The sequence below is a fragment of the Bubalus bubalis genome, chromosome 17, assembly GCF_019923935.1.
Source record: "Bubalus bubalis isolate 160015118507 breed Murrah chromosome 17, NDDB_SH_1, whole genome shotgun sequence".
In the NCBI taxonomy this organism is placed as follows: domain Eukaryota; kingdom Metazoa; phylum Chordata; class Mammalia; order Artiodactyla; family Bovidae; genus Bubalus; species Bubalus bubalis.
In genome coordinates, this window is record NC_059173.1 from 10463994 (window position 1) to 10485172 (window position 21179).

The window sequence follows — 21179 nt, forward strand, 5'->3', positions numbered from 1 at the left end:
GCCAAACTTACCTGTTACTCCAGGTATCTCCTGACTTCCTACTTTTGCATTCCATTTCCCTATAATGAAAAGGACATCTTTTTTTGGTGTTAGTTCTTGAAGGTCTTGTGGTCTTCATAGAACAATTTAACTTCTGCTTCTTTGGCATTAGTGGTTGGGGCATAGACTTGGATTACTGTGATATTGAGTGGTATGCCTTGGAAATGAACTGAGATTATTCTGTTGTTTTTGAGATTGCACTCAAGGACTACATTTCAGACTGTTTTGTTGACTATGATGGCTATTCCATTCTTCTTAGGGATTCTTGTCCAAGTAGTAGATATAATGGTCATCTGAATTAAATTTGCCCATTTCTGTCCATTTTAGTTCAGATTCCTAAAATGTCGATGTTCTCTCTTGCCATCTCCTGTTTGACCACTTCCAATTTACCTTAATTCATGAACCTAACATTCCAGGTTCCTATGAAACACTGTTCTTTATAGCATGAGACTTTACTTTCACCACCAGACACATCCACTACTAGGCACTGTTTCCACTTTGCCTCAGGCTCTTCATTTCTTCTGGAGCTACTTCTCTGCTCTTCTCCAGTAAGCATATTGGATACCTACCGACCTGAGGGGTTCATCTTTCAGTGTCATATTTTTTTGCCTCTTCATACTGTTCATGGGGTTCTCAAGGCAAGAATGCTGAAGTGGTTTCAATTCCTTTCTCAAATGGATCACATTTTGTCAGAACTCTCCACCATGACCTCTCCATCTTGGGTGGCCCTTTTCCCCCTGTATTGTGCTATGCTTAGTCGCTCAGTCATGTCCAACATTTTGTGACCCATGGACTGTAGCCCGCCTGGCTCCTCTGTCCATGCGGATTCTCCAGGCAACAATACTGGTGTGGGTTAACATGCCCTCCTCCAGGGGATCTTCCCAACCCAGAGATTGAACCCATGTTTCCCACATTCTAGTGGATTCTTTACCATCCGAGCCACCATGGAAGCCTAAGAATTCTGGAGTGGGTAGCATATCCCTTCTCCAGGGGATCTTTCCAACCCAGGAATCGAACTAGAGTCTCCTGAATTACAGGTAGATTCTTTACCAGCTGAGCTACCAGGAAAGGCCCCCTTTTCTCCTACAGAATGTTTAATTCCCTTCTTTTAATATTCCTTGGATGAATTTCATACCCTCAGATGTGTCATGTCTGATGAACATTACCTAGTTATAAAAGTGCATTTATACTTATTTTATATAGTACAGAGGCCTCTACCACAGTGCTTAGTACATGTATTAAACTAAAATTTTGTCTTTTCTATTTTTCCTTTTTTCTTTATTGAAACAACTTGTTGGCTGACATCATAAGGAATCTCTACAATTACAAGTAATAGCTTTAGATCTACTAGATACTTCTCTGTGAAGAAAGCACAAAGCAAGTATAATATTAACACTATTCATTCTGTGCCAAGAACTGTGTTAAACACACTATATTCATTGTCTTAATTTAATCCTCCTAACCACCCTATGAAACCTCCATCTTTCATGAGGAAACAGACCAAGGAGAATTTTATCTAGAGATAGTAAGTACTGGTATTTCCATATTCTCCAAAGTATGACGCAATGTACAATTTCCAATACTTCCTGAACCTTTTCCTTCAGTAAAAAGCGACAGGGAAGACCTTCAAAATGTCCTTAACTAACTTCTACTACATATGAATCCACAAATTGTGTAGTCATTATTGATGAAAATGTCTTTCCTCCTATTATATCCATTATGGTGTGGCAGATTACCATTTTATTCAATGCTGTGGGCCCAGCATATTGTACATGCTTAATAAGTGTTTACCAAGTGAAGGATTTAATCTTAAAATATAGGGCCAAATTCATTCTTGGGCCAGGATGCCTCTTAACACTCCCTAACACAACCAAAATCTTGCTCAGAGTCAATACTGCTAAATTACTTACAAACAGACAAATAAGACATTAAAAGTTTATAAAACCCCACACTTCAATCAAAGATAGACTATGGTAGGGGTGTGCTCAGATGCTCAGTCATCTCTGACTCTTTGTGCCTCCATGGACTGTATAGTCTACCAGGCTCCTCTGTCCATAGCATTCTTTTGGCAAGAATACTGGAGTGGGCTGCCATTTCCTCCTCCAGGAGATCTTCCAAACCCAGGGATAATATTTGTATATTTTGTGAAATGATCACCATAATAAATCTAGTTAACATTCATTACCACACATCATTACAAATTTTTTTTTCTTATGTTGAGAACTTTTAAGATCTACTCTTAGCAACTTTTGGAGAAGGAAATGACAACCCACTTCAGTATTCTTTCCTGGAGAATCCCATGGACAGAGGAGCCTGGTGGGCTAAAGTCCATGGGGTTACAAGAGTCAGACATGCCTTTAGCAACTAAACCACCACCAATACCTGAGCAACTTTCAAATACACAATATAGTAGTATTAATCATAGTTACCATGATGTATATTATATTCCCAGGACATTTTAACTGGAAGTTTGCCCCTTTTGACCACCTTCATCCATTTCACCATTCCCCCACACCCCGCCTCTGGCAACCACTGATTTGTTCTCTATGAGTTCAACTTTTTGTTTTGTTTCTTTTAGAAATGTTGTTGTTGTTCAGACGCTACATTGTGTCCGACTCTTTCTGACCCCATGGACTGTAGCACACCAGGCCTCCCTGTCCCTCACCATCTTCTGGCATTTGCTCAAGTTCATGTCCATTGATTTGGTCGGTAATGCTATCTAACCACCTTGTCCTCTGTCACTCCCTTCTCCTGCCCTCAATCTTTCCCAGTATCAGGGTGTTTTTCAATGAGTTGGCACCTTGCATCAGGTGGCCAAAGTATTGGAGCTTAAGCTTCAGCATCAGTCCTTCCAATGAGTATTCAGGGTTACTTTCCTTTAGGATTGACTGGTTTGATCTCCTTGCTGTCCAAGGGACTCTCAAGACTCTTCTCCAGCATCACAACTGTAAAGCATCAATTGTTCAGCACTTAGCTTTCTTTATGGTCCAACTTTCACATCTGTACATGACTACTGGAGAGACCATAGCTTTGACTATGTCGGACCTTTGTCAGCAAAGTGATGTCTTTGAAATATATATAAGTGAGACAATAAGGTATTTGCCTTTCTTTTGTAACTTATTAGCATAATGCCTTCAAAGTCCATCTATGTTGTCACAAACAGCAAGAGTTCCTTCTTTTTATGGCTGAGTAACATTGTGTGTGTGTGTGTGTGTGTGTGTGTGTGTGTGTGTAACATATTTTTTTTTAATTTAGCTGTGTTGGGTCTTAATTGCAGCACACAGGATCTAGTTCCCTCACCGGGGATTGAACCCAGGCCCCTTGCATTGGGAACATGGAGTCTTTTTTTTTTTTTTTGAAGTTGTGATGACAACTAGTATCTTAGTCACATGAAAAAGTTTATCTACTAAATGATGCAGGAAGAAACAACAGGCTTGTGCCACGCGGTGGCATCTAACAGATACCAGCAGGTGTTCCTGGCTTGTTGCTGGGTAGTCATTGTTTCACATTTTAGTTCACTGGCCACGGACACCTGTGTTTTGCATGTATTGCTCAGGCCACAAAAATCTCCATTAGAACGTTTGAGTTCCGAGGACTGGTTAACTCCAAATTAGCCCACATACTGTCCTTTTATCTCTGTGGCAGGAACTAGTCTTTTAAGTGTTCAGATACTATAGATATAAGATTCATGATGTAGGGTTCCTGCTCCTTGGAGTTCACCAAGGTTGGGTGTCTTCTCACTGGAGGTTTGTGGTTTCCAAATCAAGCATTATAGCTACAGTTGATTGAGCATGGACCATGTGGCAGGCACTGTTCTAAGCACTTTCATATTTTATCTCGCCATTTCCACAACAGTCCTATGAGGTACCCACTGTCATTGGCCCCACTCTCCCCATGAAGAATCTGAGGGGTTAAGCAATTTGCCTAAGGTTACATGGTAGGTAAGAAGGGTAGACAGGTGTCTGAGCAGGTCTGTCTGAAGCTAAAGTCAAGTATTCTCAACAACTGTGTTTCACAGCAGAAGGTAGAAAGCTGGCCTTTGTGAGCAATGTGAGTATAACGTGGAAATGCAAATCACTGCTGTGGTGCATCTCTGGGCCCTAAGCTCTGGGTTGGACTGGTTCAGGGCCTCTACTGGAGATTCAGGTCAACTTTCAAAGTGAGCTTGAAAGGAACAAGAAGTAGAGGGAGATGGGGGGAGGAAAGAAAGAGAGGGAGAAATTTGCAGCCTTCATTAAGCATACTCTAGTGCATTAGAGTATGCTTATGCCACTAGAGTATGCTTAATGAAGGCTGCAAATTTCTCCCTCCCTTTCTTTCCTCTCCCCCTCTACTCTAGTGGCATTAGGAGAAGGCAATGGCACCCCACTCCAGTACTCCTGCCTGGAAAATCCCATGGACGGAGGAGCCTGGTAGGCTGCAGTTCATGGGGTCGCTGAGGGTCAGACACGACTGAGCGACTTCACTTTCATTTTTCACTTTCATGCATTGGAGAAGGAAATGGCAATCCACTCCAGTGTTCTTGCCTGGAGAATCCCAGGGACGGGGGAGCCTGGTGGGCTGCCATCTATGGGGTCACACAGAGTCGGACACGACTGAAATGACTTAGCAGCAGCAGCAGCAGTGGCATTAAGGCATGCTCCTTTTTCTGTTTCAGCTAAATGGTGGCCCCCTTATGATGAAAGAATCCCCAAATCGCCCATTTGGAAGAAGCTGAATAGGAAAGATTAAAGAAATGATTTTATAGACCTGTTTCCTCATTACCGTTGATGAGGCTTTGGGTTGCAGAGGGGATGCAGAGTCTGAACCAATGGACCACCAGAGAAGTCCTGTATGACATTTTCTAATTCATTCATCCACTGATAGATGACACCTAAGTTTCTTCTATGTCTTGGCAATTGTAAATAATGCTGCAATGAACATGGTGGTGCAGATATCTTTCTTTGTTGGCATTTTGTTTCCTTTGGATAAATGTCCAGAAGTGGATCGCTGGATCATACGGTAGTTTTACTTTTAACTTTTGGGGAACCTCCATAATGCTTGCCATAGTGGCTGCACCAGTTTGCATAGCCATCAACAGTGCTCCTTTTTTTCCACATCCTCGCCAAAACTTATTTATTGTCATTTTGATAACAAGTGTGAAGTGATATCTCATTGTGGTTTTGATTTGCATTTCTGAGGAGATTAGTGATGTTGAGCACCTTTTCACGGACCTGTTGGCCATCTTTATGTCTTCTTTGGAAAAATGTCTATTCAGATCCTCTGTCTATTTTTAAATTGGATTTTTTTTTGGTACATTCATCAGAGAAGATAAACAAACGTGACAGACATTTTTGCTAAAATCACTGCAGATGGTGACTGCAGCCATGAAATTAAAAGATGCTTGCTCCTTGGAAGAAAAGTTATTATCAACCTAGACAGCATATTAAAAAGCAGAGACATTACTTTGCCAACAAAGGTCCGTCTAGTCAAAGCTATGGTTTTTCCAGTAGTCATGTATGGATGTGAGAGTTGGACTATAAAGAAAGCTGAATACCAAAGAGTTGATGCTTTTGAACTGTGGTGTTGGAGAAGACTCTTGAGAGTTCCTAGGACTGCAAGGAGATCCAACCAGTCCATCCTAAATGAAATCAGACCTGAATATTCATTGGAAGGACTGATGCTGAAGCTGAAACTCCAATACTTTGGCCACGTGATGTGAAGAACTGACTCATTTGAAAAGACCCTGATGCTGGGAAAGACTGAAGGCGGGAGAAGTGGACGACAGAGGAGGAGATGGTTGGATGGGATCACCAACTCAATGGACATGAGTTTGAGTAAGCTCCAGGAGTTGTTGATGAATAGGGAGGCCTGGCGTGCTGCAGTCCATGGAGTCACAAAGAGTTGGCAGCACGACTGAGCAACTGAACTGAACTTAACAGTATTGATGAATCTTGAAAATATTATGCTAAGTGAAAAAAGCCAGTCAGAAAAGGACACAAATTGTATGATTCCATCTATATTAAATGCCTAGAATAGACAAATTCATAGGAAAAGCTGAGGTGGAAGAGCTGAGGCAGAGAGCAGGTAATTAGGTACAATACTAAGTACTATAGTCACACGTACTGTAGTCATAAGTACAACTGGCGCAAAAATGTTTGGAAATAAACATAACCTTGTACTTGGTGGAAACAGATACATAAGGAAAGTAGGTATTAAAGTACAGCCTACTTCCTTTTCCAGTAAGCGGCCTGAGGTGATCCCTAAAAATGGTGCGCTATTCACTTGACCCAGAAAACCCCACAAAATCATGCAAATCAAGAGGTTCAAATCTTTGTGTTCACTTTAAGAACGCTCATGAAACTGCCCAGGCCATAAAGGGTATGCATATCCGAAAAGCCAGCAAGTATCTGAAGGATGTCACTTTAAAGAAGCAATGTGTGCCATTCCATCGTTACAACGGTGGAGTTGGTATGTGTGCACAGGCCAAACAGTGGGGCTGGATGCAGGGTCAGAGGCCCAAAAAGAGTGCTGAATTTTTACAACACATGCTCAAAAATGCAGAGAGTAATGCTGAACTTAAGGGCTTAGATGTAGATTCTCTGGTCATTGAGCACATCCAAGTGAACAAAGCCCCCAAGATGCGGTGCAGGACTTAGAGAGCTCACGGTCGGATCAACCCCTACATGAGGTCTCCCTGCCACATTGAGATGATCCTTACTGAAAAAGAACAGATTGTTCCTAAACCAGAAGAGGAGGTTGCACAGAAGAAAAAGATATACCAGAAGAAACTGAAGAAACAAAAACTTGTGGCCCGGGAATAAATGCTGCAAAAAATAAATGCAAATAAAAGTAAAAAAAAAATAAATAAATAAAGTACAGCCTACTACTGCTAAATGTCCAGTGAGTTGTGATTATCACTGTGTTTTACAGAAAGAATGGAGAACATCAGTTAATGAAATGAACAGGTAAATAAAAGGTAAGAGGACTTCCAATATATACCAAAATGTTAATGCTAAATGATTATGTCAGGCATTATAGGATACTTTGAAACAATTACAGGTAGTCTCATTCAAAACTTATAATGTCAATCAGGCTGCAGTTTAAATATGTGTCTTTGAAAAGACAGTCTCTTCAGCAAGTGCTATTGGGAAAGCTGAACAGTGCATGTAAATCAATGAAGTTGGAACCCACCATGACACTATAACCAAAAGTAAACTCGAAATGGCTTAAAGACTTAAATATCACACTTGACACCATAAAACTCCTAGAAGAGAACATAGGCAAAACAGTCTCTGACTAAATCATAGCCACACTTAGGTCAGTCTCCCTAGGCAATAGAAATAAAAGTAAAAATAAACAAATGGGACCTAATCAAACTCAAAAGCTTTTGAACAGCAAAAGAAACCATGCACAAAATTAAAAAGACAACCTATGAACTGGGAGATAATATTCTTTAATGATGTAACTGACAAGGGCTTAATTTCCAAAATACATAAATAGCTCATATAATTCAATAACAAAAAACCAAACAACCCAATCAAGAAATGGGCAGAAATACTAAATAAATGTTTCTCCAAAGAAGATATACAGATGTCCAACAGGCACATGGAAAGATGCTCAACATCACTGATTAGCAGACAAAGGAAAATCAACAAGGTACCACTTCATATCAGTCAGAATAGCCATCATTAAAAAGTCTAAAAGTAATAAATGCTAGAGAGGGTATGGAAAAAAGTGAACCCTCTCACAATGTTGGTGAGAATGTAAATTGGCACAGTCACAATGAAAAACAGCATGAAGGCTCCTTAAAAAACTAAAAATAGAGTTGCCATATGATCCAGAAATCCCACTCCTGGGCATATATCCAGACAAAATTCTAATTTAAGGAGACACATGCACTTCACTGTTCACAGCAGCATTTACAATAGCCAAGACATGGAAGCAACCTGTGTCCACTGACAGATGAATGGATAAAGAAGATATGAAATATATACACACACACACAATACACACACACACACTATACACACACACACACAATGGAATACTATTCAGCCATAAAAATAACGTCATTTGCAGCAACTAGGATGGGCCTAGAGGTTATCACACTGAGTGAAAGGGAATAACATATGATACCATATGATATCATTTATATGTGGAATCTAAAATATACAAAATGAACTATTTATGAAACTGTTTTCAGACTCACACACATATAAAACAAACTTATAGTGACCAAAGGGAAAAGTGAGGAGAGGGATAAATTAGAAGTTTGAGATTAGCAGATACAAACTACTATACGCAAACACAAGGTCCTAATGTATAGCACAGGAAACTACATTTAATATCCCATAATAAACCACAGTGGGAAAGAATATGAAAAAGAATATGTACATACATGTATAACTGAATCACTTTGGTGTATACTAGAAACTAACACATTGTAAATCAACTGTACCTCAAAAAAATAAGCAAATAAATAAATAAAACTTTGGAAAAATGCATGGGAAAAAGAAAATTCTAGGGCCTTCCCCTGGCAGTCCAGTGGTAAGAATTCACCTTCCAATGCAGGGGTGCAGGTTTGATCCCTGGTTGGGGAGCTAAGATCCCACATGTCTTAGGCCAAAAAACTAAAACAAAAGCAATGTTGTAACAAATTCAATAAAGCTTTAAAAAAAAAAAAGGAAATCCTAGCCAAGTTCTGTCAAAAGAGACTATGTGAGGGAAGTTAATAATAGTATCTTTATCTGTGTAGCACTTTTTATTTTACAAAGCATTTTTACAAATGCTATTGAATCATTAGTAAAGCTCATACAGATATTATTTCCACTTTATAAACAAGAAGCTGATGCTCAAAGAGATTAAATGACAAAAATATCAAAATCTGCAAATAACAAACTAAGTCCTGAATTTGGGTTTTCTAGGTTAAAAAAAAAAAAACACCTTTCAGTAAGGCTCCATATCACAGTGCATGGAAAAAGTTGATTTGCCACAAGATGTAGCACTCAATTCCTTAAAGGCTAGGAAACATATTTAATTATTAGGAAGGAAGATTTGCAGAAGGTGGCAACAGTAGTGCAATTAAAAAAAAAATCTCAACTCACAGCATAAAAACAGATAAAGCACTATGATGGTAAAAAACAAACCCTACAAACACCAAAAAATGACGACAAGGCATCTTACAAACCCCAATATATGGTTTAAAAGGTCAAACTACCAATAACTCCAAAATCCAAGTGATATTAGTAACTGTCAAAGTAGAGAGAAGTGATGGGACACCTTCTGGACCTGAGACCAGGAAAAACCCAAATATCCAACAGATACTCACTGGAAAGTATAGTGAGCCAATCTGAAAAGAAGTACCTGAAACTGAAGTTTTTGACATCTCAATTTTGGGGAGAATGCAAGGTGTTGATTTTAAGGGGTTACGGGACCAGAGGAGTCTGGGACCTATGACTTTAAAAAGTAAAGGACAAAACTGCATGCTGGGGAGAATCCACTGAAAGTTGAATTCAAATTGTCCAGGACAAAAAAAAACAAAGAGATATTAAGTGGAAATACATTCACTGTTTCACTAATTAATACGCTGTTTGGCATTACATTTTGGTAAATGGTCTTTACCTGGTTATGCATATCTTTCCCTTCATGGATCACAGCCTTGTTGTGGTGGAGGGGTTTGTGTGACTCAACGAAGCTATGAGCCATGCCATGCAGGGCCAACCAAGACGGACTGGTCACAGTGGAGAGTTCTAACAAAACGTGGTCTACTGGAGGAGGGATGGCAAACCACTCCAGAACTTCATGAACAGAATAAAAAGGCAAAAAAACATGACATTGAAAGATGTGCCCCCCAGATCAGAAGGTGTCCAATATGTTACAAGGGAAGGGTGGAGAAATAGCTACAGAAAGAATGAAGAGGTTGGGCCAAAGCAGAAACAATGCTCAGTTATGGATGTCTGCGGGTGAAAGTAAAGTCCAATGCTCTAAAGAACAATATTGCATAGGAAACTGGAGTGTTAGATCCATGAGCCAGGGTAAATTGGACATGGTCATGTAGGAGATGATGGCAAGAGTGAATGTCAACATCTTAGGAATCAGTGAACTAAAATGGTTGGCAACAGGCAAATTTAATACAGATGACCATTATACCTAATATGGTGGGCAAGAAGCTCTTAAAAGAAATAGGAGTAGCACTCATGGTCAACAGAAGAGTTCGAAATACAGTACTTGGGTGCAATCTCAAAAACGATAGAATGATCTTGGTTTGTTTCCAAGGTAAACCATTCAACATCACAATAATCCCCATCTGTGCCCTACCACTAATGCTGAAGAAGATGAAGTTGAACGGTTCTACAAACATCTATAAGACCTTCCAGAACTAACACCCAAAAAAGATGTTCTTTTCATCATAGGGGACTGGGATGAAAAGTAGGAAGTAACTTGCCTGAAGTAACAGGCAATTTTGGCCTTGGAGTACAAAATGAAGCAGGCAAAGGCTAACAGAGTTTTGTCAAAAGAACATGCTGGTCATAACAAACATCTTCTTCCAACAATACAAGAGACAACTCTACACATGGGCATCACCAGATGGTTAATACTGAAATAAGATTAATTATGTTCTCTGCAGTCAAAGATGGAGAAGCTCTATACATCAGCAAAAACAAGACCTGGAGCTGACCATGGCTCAGATCTTATTGCAAAATTCAGGCTTAAATTGAAGAAAGTAAGGAAAACCATTAGGCCATTCCAGTAAAACCTAAATCAAATTCATTATGATTATACAGTAGAGGTGACAGATTTGAAGGGGTCAGATCTGGTAGACAGAGTGCCTAAGGAAGTATGGACAGAGGTTCATAACATTATATAGGAGGCGGTGACCAAAACTATCCCAAAGAAAAAGAAATGCAAGAAGGCAAATTGGTTGTCTGAGGAGATTTTACAAATACCTGAGAAAAGAAGAGAAGCAAAAAACAAAGGAAAAAGGGAAATATAAACCAACTGAATACAGAATTCCAGACAACAGCAAGGAGAGATAAGAAAGCCTTCTTAAGTTAACAATGCAAAGAAACAGAGGAACATAAGAGAATGGGAAAGACTAGAGATCTCTTCAAGAAAATTGGAGAGATCTAGGGAACATTTCATGCAAGGATGGGCACGGTAAAGGGCACAAATGGTAAGGATAATAGAAGCAGAAAGGATTAAGAAGAGGTGGCAAGAATACATAGAACTATATAAAAGGGTCCTAATGACGCAGATAACCACGATGGTGTGGTCACTCACCTGGAACCAGACATCCTGGAGTGTGAAGTCAAGTGGAAGCATTACTACAGACAAAGCTAGAGGAAGTGGTGGAATTCAAGCTGAGCTATTTAAAATCCTAAAAGATGATGCTGTTAAAGTGCTGCTCTCAATATGTCGTCAAATTTAGAAAACTCATTGGACTGGAAAAGGTCTTTTCATTCCAATTCCAAAGAAGGGCAATGCCAAAAAAATGCTCAAACTACTGTGCAATTGCACTCCTTTCACATGCTAACAAGGTAATGTTCAAAATCCTTTAAGTTATGCTTCAGCAGTATATGAATAGTGAACTTCCAGATGTACAAGCTGGATTTAGAAAAGGCAGCACAACCAGAGATCAAGTTGCCAACATTTGTTGGATCATTAAGGGAATTCCAGAGAAACATATTACTTCAGCTTCGTTGACTGTGTGAATCACAACAAACTGTGGAAAATTCTTAAAAGAGATGGGAATACCAGAACACCTTACCTATCTCATGAGAAACCCGTATGCAGGTCAAGAAACAACAGTTAGAACTGACCGTGGGAAAATGAACCAGTTCAAAACTGGGAAAGGAGTAAGACAAGGCTGTATATTGTCATCCTGCTTATTTAATTTATTTGTAGAGTCTATTGTGCGAAATGCCACACTGGATGAATCACAAGATGGAAGCAAGATTGCCAGGAGAAACAACCTCAGATATGCAGATGATACCACTCTAATGGCAGAAAGTGAAGAGGAACTAAAGAGCTTCTTATTGAAGATGAAAGAGGAGAGTGAAAAAGCTAGCTGAAAACCTAACATTCATAAAATGAAGATCGTGGCACCAGTCCCATCACTCCATGGCAAACAGAAGGGGAAATGGGGGAAACAGCGACAGATTTTATTTTCTTGGGCTCCAAAATCACTGCAGATGGTGACTGCAGCCATGATATTCAAAGATGCTTGCTCCTTGGAAAGAAAGCTATGACAAACCTAGACAGTGTATTAAAAAGCAGAGACATCACTTTGCTGACAAAGGTCCATATGGTCAAAGCCACGGTTTTTCCAGTAGTCATATATGGATGTGAGAGTTGGACCATAAAGAAGGCTGAGAGCTGAAGAACTGATGCTTTTGAATTGTGGTGCCAGAAAAGAATCTTAAGAGTCCCTTGGATTGCAAGGAGATCAAACCAGTCAATCTTAAAGGAAAACAACCCTGAATATTCTTTGGAAAGATTGATGCTGAAGCTGAAGCTCCAATACTTTGGCCACCTGATGTGAAGAGCCAAGTTACTGGAAAAGACCCTAATGCTGGGAAAGACTGATGGCAAGAGAAGAGGGCAACAGAGGATGAAACGGTTAGATAGCATTGCTGACACAATGGACATGAGTTTGGGAAAACCCAGGGAGATAGTGAAGGACAGGGAAGCCCATGGCTGCACTCCATGGGATTGCAAAGAGTCTGACACGACTTAGCAACTGGACAACAATAACAATGTAGTATTTTTGTATTCCCATTAAAGTTTTAAAATATGAATAACTAGTGACTTTTAACAACTTTTGGGCATGTACTCATATGTTCATTTTATTTCTCTTTTAGTTTGTGATGTGATGAATTATGATAATATATTTCTTAATGCTAAACTCATGCTTATGTTTCTGGCATAAACTTTTTTTAGCATGGTGTTTGCCTTGAATATTGTACAAGATTTTATTTCTAATATATTTCTTAAAATTGTTTTAATCTACATCCAGAAAAAGTGACATTTCTGACTTTTTAAAAATGCCAGCTCTATCAAGTTAGGGAATTAAGATTATATTACCTCCACAAAGAATTTTTCACATTTTCCTTTAGATTTTAAAATTTAGTAATGAAGGAGTTGCACAAATAGTTTTATATAATTTAAAATCTTCTGCACCCATATTATACATTTCTAACTTACTCATTTCTTATTGTGGCAAGAATACAACAATTCTTAACAAAATTTTAAGTGTGTAATACAGTATTGTTGACTCTAGGTACAATGCTGTACAGCAGATCTGTAGAATTTATTAATCTTGCTGAACTGAAACTTTTTATTATTAGTGGGTAAAGCTCCATTTCCCCATATCCCTACTCTATGGCAATCACCATTCAACTCTCAGATTCTATAAATTTGACTAATTTAGATATCTCATATAAATAGAATGATGAGGTATTTGTATTTCTATGACTGGTCTATTTGACTCAGCATAACATCCTCAAGGTTCATCCATATTGTCACATGTTGCAAGATATCTTTATTTTTTAAGGCTCAGTAGTACGATATCGGAGAAGGCAATGGCACCCCACTCCAGTACTCTTGCCTGGAGAATCCCATGGACAGAGGAGCCTGGTAGGCTACAGTCCATGGGGTTGCTAAGAGTCGAACACGACTGAGCGACTTCACTTTCACTTTTCACTTTCATGCACTGGAGAAGGAAATGGCAACCCACTCCAGTGTTCTTGCCTGGAGAATCCCAGGGACAGAGGAGCCTGTTGGGCTGCCATCTATGGGGTTGCACAGAGTCGGACACAACTGACGTGACTTAGCAGCAGCAGCATGACATATATCACATTTTCTGTATCTGTTGAAAAAACATTATCTTGTTGTGAATCTTGGTCACAGTGAACAAGGGAATGCTAGTATCTTTTTAATACCATTCTGGCCTACAAGGTTTTTGCTGGAAAAATTAATGAGAATTTTTGGACATTTCTTTACAAAGAAAAATTGTGAGTGGTCAATTTTCTATGGCCTCTTTCAAAGTCCACTCTGACTTTAGACAATTTGTTTATATGCGTCTCAGTGTGAATTATCTTCAGATTCATCTTGCTTGGTGATCTCTGAGGTTTGTGGATATGTATTGCCATTTGCTTCTCTACATTTGGGAAATTTTCAAAATTTTTAACAAGCTGTTTGGTCTTATTTTCTCTGTTCCAATTAGAACTCCTAAAATGTGTATATTGGTTGGCTTGATGATACTGCATAAAGTCCTTAAGCTTTCTTCACTGCTTTTCATTCTTCCTTTTTCCTTCTCTGCCTGAATTACTTCCAGTGCTGTCTTTGAGTTCACTGATCCTTTCTTCTGCTTGATCTAATGTTGAACCCTTCTACTGACTTTTTTTTCAGTTTAATTATTGTGTTCTTAAGTTTCATGACTTAGTTATGGAGTCCATGGGGTTAGTTAGTTAGTTAGCCCGTGGGGTCACAAAGAGTCATGATTTAGTGACTGAACAACAATAACAATGTAGTATCTTTGTATTCCCATTAAAGTTTTAAAATATGAATAACTAGTGACTTTTTAGTATCTGATACTTTTTAGTATCTTCCATCTCCCTGTTGAAATTCTCACTTTGTTCATGTGCTGTTCTCTTAGACTTTAGTGAGCATTTTCATAACAGTTATTTTGGATTCTCTATCAGGTAAATAATATACCTCCATTTCATTAGGGTCAGTTTCTGGAGATCTATCTCGTTCCTTTATGTGGAACATGTTTGCCGGATTCTTCATTTCTTTAACTTTCTCTGTTGGTGTCTGTGTTTCAGACAAACCAGGTACCTCTCTCAGTCTTCACAGACTGGCCAAATACAGGACAAGACCTCCACCAATAACTCTGGCCAGAGATTCTCAGGGCCTTTCCCAACTTTTTCTCTCCCCAGGAAGCAGCAAGAAGTGAGTCACAGCTACCCCTCAACTCTGTCTCTGCAGGAGATCCTCCTACAGTAGCAGGTAAATCTAGCCCAGTCTTTTATGTTGTTTTTGTTCAGTTGCTAAATCGTGCCCTACTCTTTACAACCCCATGAACTACAGCACACCAGGCTACTCTGTCCTCCACTACCACCTGGAGTTTGTTCAAATTCATGTCCATTGAGTCAGTGTTGCTAACTAACCATCTCAACCTCTGTCGCCCTCTTCTACTGCCCACAATCTTTCCCAGCAACAGTGGGAAGTTGCTGTGGGAAGTTCCAGTGCATTGGCTCTTCACATCAGGTGGCCAAAGTACTGGAACTTCAGCAACACTTTCTTTTGAGGTCCCTGCTTTATTCCTTGGGTCCTGGTGCACACAAGACCTTGTATGTGCCCTCCAAGAGTAGAGTTTTTGTTTCCCCCAGTCCTCTGAAATTCCTGTAATCAAGCTTCACTGGCTTTCAAAGCCAGATTTTCTGGGGCCTCCTCCTCCTGTTGCCAGACATCCAGGCAGGGGAGCCTCACATGGGGATCAATATTTTCACTCCTGTGGGAGAACTTCTGTGGTATAATTATTTCTAGTTTGTGAACTGCCCACCTGGTGGTATGGGATTTGATTTTATCACAATTGCACCCCTCCTACCATCTCACTGCCTGGAAAATCCCATGGATGGAGGAGCCTGGCAGGCTACAGTCCATGGGGTCGCCAAGAGTCAGACAGACTAAGTGACTTCACTTCACTTCACTTCACCTTCACCATCTCATTTGTGGCTTCTTTCTCTTTAGATGTAGGGGATCATTTCTGGTAGGTTCCAGCAATTTTTGTTGGTGGTTGTTCAGTAGTTAGTTGTGATTTGGTGTTTTCATAAGAAGTGGTGAGCTCACATCCTTCTACTCTGCCATCTTGTCTCTGTCTCAGTTTAAGGCTCTTGACAAAAGCTTTTACTTTGATTAGGTCCAATTTATGGATTTTAAAATTTTATGGATCATGCTTTTGGTGCCACGTTTAAGAATTCTTCAGCAAGTCTTAGATCCAAAATATACGCTGCTGCTGCTGCTAAGTTGCTTCAGTCGTGTCTGACTCTGTGCGACCCCAGAGACAGCAGCCCACCAGGCTCCCCTGTCCCTGGGATTCTCCAGGCAAGAATACTGGAGTGGGTTGCCATTTCCTTCTCCAATGCATGAAAGTGGAAAATGAAAGTGTTGTGTCCGACTCCTACCGACCCCATGGACTGCAGCCCACCAGGCTCCTCCGCCCATGGGACACTCCAGGCAAGAGTACTGGAGTGGGTTGCCATTGCCTTCTCCGAAAATACACGCTATGTTTTCTTCTAAAAAGTTTTATATTTTATATTTATATCTATGATCCATTTGGAGGTAATTTTTGTATGAAGTGTTAGGTTTAGGTTAAAGTTCTTCTCAGCAGCATGTCCAATTTTCCAGCAAGATTTGTTGAAAAGACTATTCTCCTTCCACAGAATTGCTTTTCCCCTTTTGTCAAAAATCAGATGACCATACATGTGGGTTCTCTATTTCTGAATTCTTTATTCTGTTCCATTGATCTATGTGTCTATCCCATCACCAATACCACACAGTCTTGAAACTCAGTAGAGCGGTTCCTCCCACAGTATTCATTCCTAAAATTATTTAAACTATTCTATTTATTGTCTTTTATAAAATTTATATTCACAATAAATGTTTCACAATTATACATACATCAAATCATGTTGTACACTTCAAATACATAAAATTTTATTTGTGAATTATATTTCAATAAAGCTACAGGGAGAAAATTGAGGAGAAAAAAATACCAAGAGCTTGATAAGAAAAAAATATTAACAATTATTAAAAGATATAAAAATGGCTTTTAAACATATTAAATATTTACATTCACTCAAAATTAGAAAAAAATAAAAGTTAAACAATACTGACATGCTACTTATACTCTATCAGTTTGGTGAAATGATATATTATGATATATTCTGTTGCTTAGATTTTGGGGAAATAGGCATTCTAATACATTGCTAGTGGGAATTAAAAGTGGCAAAAAGCTTCTGAAGTTCCCTTCATATATTTGGGAATATCAGATAAGCTATAAATGTCATTAGTATGAACACTATCTTCTCATTTCTAGGAATATTCTTCCACAAAAAAAATACATGTGCAACATTATTTGCTGATGATCGTGTATTAATTTCAAAATAAACAACCTAAGAGCCCACATATAGGAGAGTGACTGAATAAATTATGGTACATCCGTAAATCTAAATACTATGCAATTATAAAAAAGAGAATGAGGAAGATTTTTTATAAACTGATATGAAGTGATTTACAAGCTATATCTTTAAGTTTAGAAAGGAAAGTAGATAATGTTATGCTATATTTACATATGAAAAAGGGGAATATAAGGAAATACACATGTATCTGCTTATTTGTACAGAAAGAAATACAGGAGAAATAAACCAAGTACTATTGAGACTGATGACTGAAAACCGAGTGGAAAGAATGAGGACATGGGAACAGATTAAAGGCTCAAGGAGGTGTACTATGAATACACTTCTTTGGTACAGTAGGTGGCACTAGTGGTAAAGAACTCACTTGCCAATGCATGAAATGTAAAAGACGTGGGTTCGATCCCTGGCTTGGGAAGATCCCTTGGAGGAGAGCATTGCAACCCACTCCAGTATTTTTGCCTGAAGAATCTCATGGACAAAGGAGCCTGGCAGGCTACAGTCCATAGTGTCACAAAGAGTCAGACACAACTGAAGCAACTTAGCATGCACTGACTTTTAGAATCATGATAACATTTCACATACTCCCTCAAAATAAGCATCATCCAAAATGTGGGAGCAAATCAGAATGAAATACAAAAAGTAATATATGACCTTAACTATATTAGAAATGAATAACATGACCACACTGAATAGGTCTGGACAAAACAGTACCAATCTAAATAATTCTGGGAAACGTTATTTTGACCTCATATGTAAGGCTAAAAATAAAGGAACTGAACATAAACTCTGTTCTCCAGTTCATAGACTTCCTTTTCACAGAGGCCTGGGTTAGTTCCTCTAAAAATACTTCACATGTATTCTAGGATTGAGCAAATAAACAAACATTGTAAATAATGTAAAAAAAAGGAAAAGGACTGGAGGTTTGAAATGGGCTATAAGATACAGAGTAGAGAACGGTGTGAATGGCATTAAACAGCAGAGGCTGGTGACTTACTCAAAAATCCACAAACCCCTGCTCTGGAAACGTTATAGTGTCAATAATTCAAAAGCATACTAGATGACAGGAGGAGATAGCTGTTCCACAGAAACTAGGACTGAGGGAAGAGGTTATATATTTTTCTTTTCTTGGGGCCTGATCTGTTATCACTGTACTGGCTGGACATCTAAAAGTTTCCTCTCCTTGATATACCCTTCTATGAAGACAGCAGGAACTCAGCTAAAGATTACTGCTGCTGCTAAATTGCTTCAGTCGTGTCCGACTCTGTGTGACCCCATAGACGGCAGCCCACCAGGCTCCCCCCGTCCCTGGGATTCTCCAGGCAAGAACACTGGAGTGGGGTGCCATTGCCTTCTCCAAAGAGTACTACAACTGCTGTTTTTTGAGGGTGGTTACAAAGTGAGGACACCCCTAAAGAGCTCGAGCTTGAGAGAAATAGGAAGTGACATAGACAAAAGGTGTCATCATGTAGTACCCAGAGGGTGGGAGCAGCTATTCTTCTTGCAGGCAGCATAGTTTTGATCTTTGTCCAAACAACTGTGTCACTGACAAATAATTGTGTCCCAGGGAAATCAACTCACAATCAATTTGCTGTTTCACTTGGGCCATGATAATGACGACCGCAGTTTGTTACTCTGCCTGCCTCCTATCCTTTCTTCTACAAAATCAAGTGATAATGGGTTAAGTTTTAGAGTGATTTCTCTTTTAGGAATCCCACTTAGGGCATTTGAAAATGGCCCCTTCCCATATAAAGCCTAGTGTCACTTGACTGGTAATTCTGACTGTTCTTCCAGGGATACATTGTAGCGGGAATCTCTTTATTATAAAAGTCTTTCCTAGGAACCTGATGATATTCAGAGGACAAGAAGAAAAAGCAGAAAAAGTGTACAAAGTCCTGCCCAAACAAGGGAAATGACATATTATTATTAATTTGAAGCAAAATAAAGGATTATTTGTTTCTTTTTTACACAAGTTCCCTCTTCATACATGTCAAAATGGGAAACTAGTCTTGCTTTTATTCAGGATGACTGAGTATTCAGAGGATGACCTGGATTCTTTTGTGATAATCAGCCCTTGCTCAGGTCAAAAGGGAATCCTGACCTTATATGGCACTGTCTTTGGCATCAAGCCTATACATCCTCAGCATATGGTTTATGCACATCTTCAAAATCAGGTTAATCTTGTGTAATTTGTGAAGATAAACAAGAGGAACTCTTAAGCATTTCACAATTTCAGAGCAGAACAGGACTTCCTCAGTTCCTATGCCTTATATATGGCCACTTCCCAAGTATGTTCAAGTTGACTGTGGTTGACAGTGATTCCAAATGTGGGAATAATAAGTTACCAAGATCCCAAAGATGTTAACAGATTCCATGCTCTGGTCAATAGGTGGTGGTGGTGGTTTAGTCACTAAGTCATGTCCGACTCTTGAGACCCCATGGACTAAAAACCTGCCAGGCTCCTCTGTCCATGGGATTCTCGAGGGAAGAATACTGGATTGGGTTGCCATTTCCTTCTCCACTGGTCAACAGGTACACCAAGGATATAACATGAAAGTGGTACTTACTAAGTTAGAGATATGGACAGAAAAAAACCATTGTGCAAATCTTCCTGAATTTGTAGGAAACACTTAAAAATTTTAACCACTAGAGAGACTGGCATCTCTTGGGAGAGGTGAACATGATGCTGCTCATATGACTGCTGGCCAAAGTTTTGGGAATTACCAGGGCCATGCACTTACTTCTGTGGTATCTGCACTGCCAAGAATGCAACCTTGATGAATCTTTCTTTCAAAAAGATACACCAAACTTCACAGCTTTCATAGCTCATGAGGTTGGCCATCATTTGGGAATGAAGCATGACCATGTGATCTGTAAATTCCATGGCCAGAATCTCTATACGGCCCATGAATTTATTATTATAGATATGAGCTTCAGCAATTGCAGCTTCCCTATTTCCACACGTTGTTGCACAGAAAGGGCTGCCTATTTAATAAATCTGAGGTCCAAAGCTCCTTTTGAAAGCTGTACTGTGGGAAAAAGACAGTAGATAAGGGTGAAGAATGTGACTATGGCAGTGTTCTTCAAAAGAAACACTGTTGTCTGCCCTCATGCTGGCTGAAGAAGGGTTCAGATTTTGCATTTGGATCTTGCTGCAAAAACCACAAATCTCTAAAGACAACCACACCCTGCCACCTCAGTGTGGATGAGCGTGACCTCCCAGAATACTGTAATGGCACCCCAAGTGGTGCCACACAGATACCTACAAGCAAAATGCACCCCTTGGAAGGAACAAGGTTATTGTTGCCAAGGCCAGGGTTGAAGCCTAGAGAATCTCTTTGTTAAAATCTTTGAAAGGGGTACAAAGGTTGCCCAGGAAAGTTGCTAATGTGAATGAATACCAAGAGAGACAGGTTTTGGAACTGTGGCAGTGAAGTCTTCAGCCAGAGCAACGCCAAAGATGTAAAATGTGGAAGGTGCCTATGTGAAAATATCCAAAGACTCTCATGCATTTAAAAAAACCTCAAACACTTACCCATTTCCCCATAAAGAACACGTGGTGGTGCAGTACAGAGATTTTTGAAGCCACAGACAGGGCTAATGAGGGGAAGGTGAAGGATGATACAACATGTTGTCCAAGAAAGATCTGTATCAATCAAAGCTGCATAGATATCACTCTATCCCACTAGGACTGCAACCTAGAGAAGTATCAGAGTCACGGGAGGGGTGTTCGCAGAAATTTTAAGAACTGCCACTGTATCTATGTCTATGCTCCTCCTACATGTGAATTCAAGGGCAAGAGGGGCAGTCTGAATAGTGGCCCTCCTACTCTTAGTATAATGAAGAGCTGATAATCCTAATCTTGGCTAATCTTTTATTATTTTTCATTCCTACTATCTTTTTGCTTGCCTACATCTATAGACTATCCAAGACCAGTGTCAATGCAAAAAATTCATCAGA

The 21179-nt window shown here is 39.5% G+C and overlaps 1 pseudogene; it reads left to right on the top strand.

The window, feature by feature from the left end:
* The first annotated feature begins 6280 nt into the window (after positions 1-6280).
* On the top strand, positions 6281-6842 carry LOC102401917 (annotated as a pseudogene).
* Positions 6843-21179: the final 14337 nt, after the last annotated feature.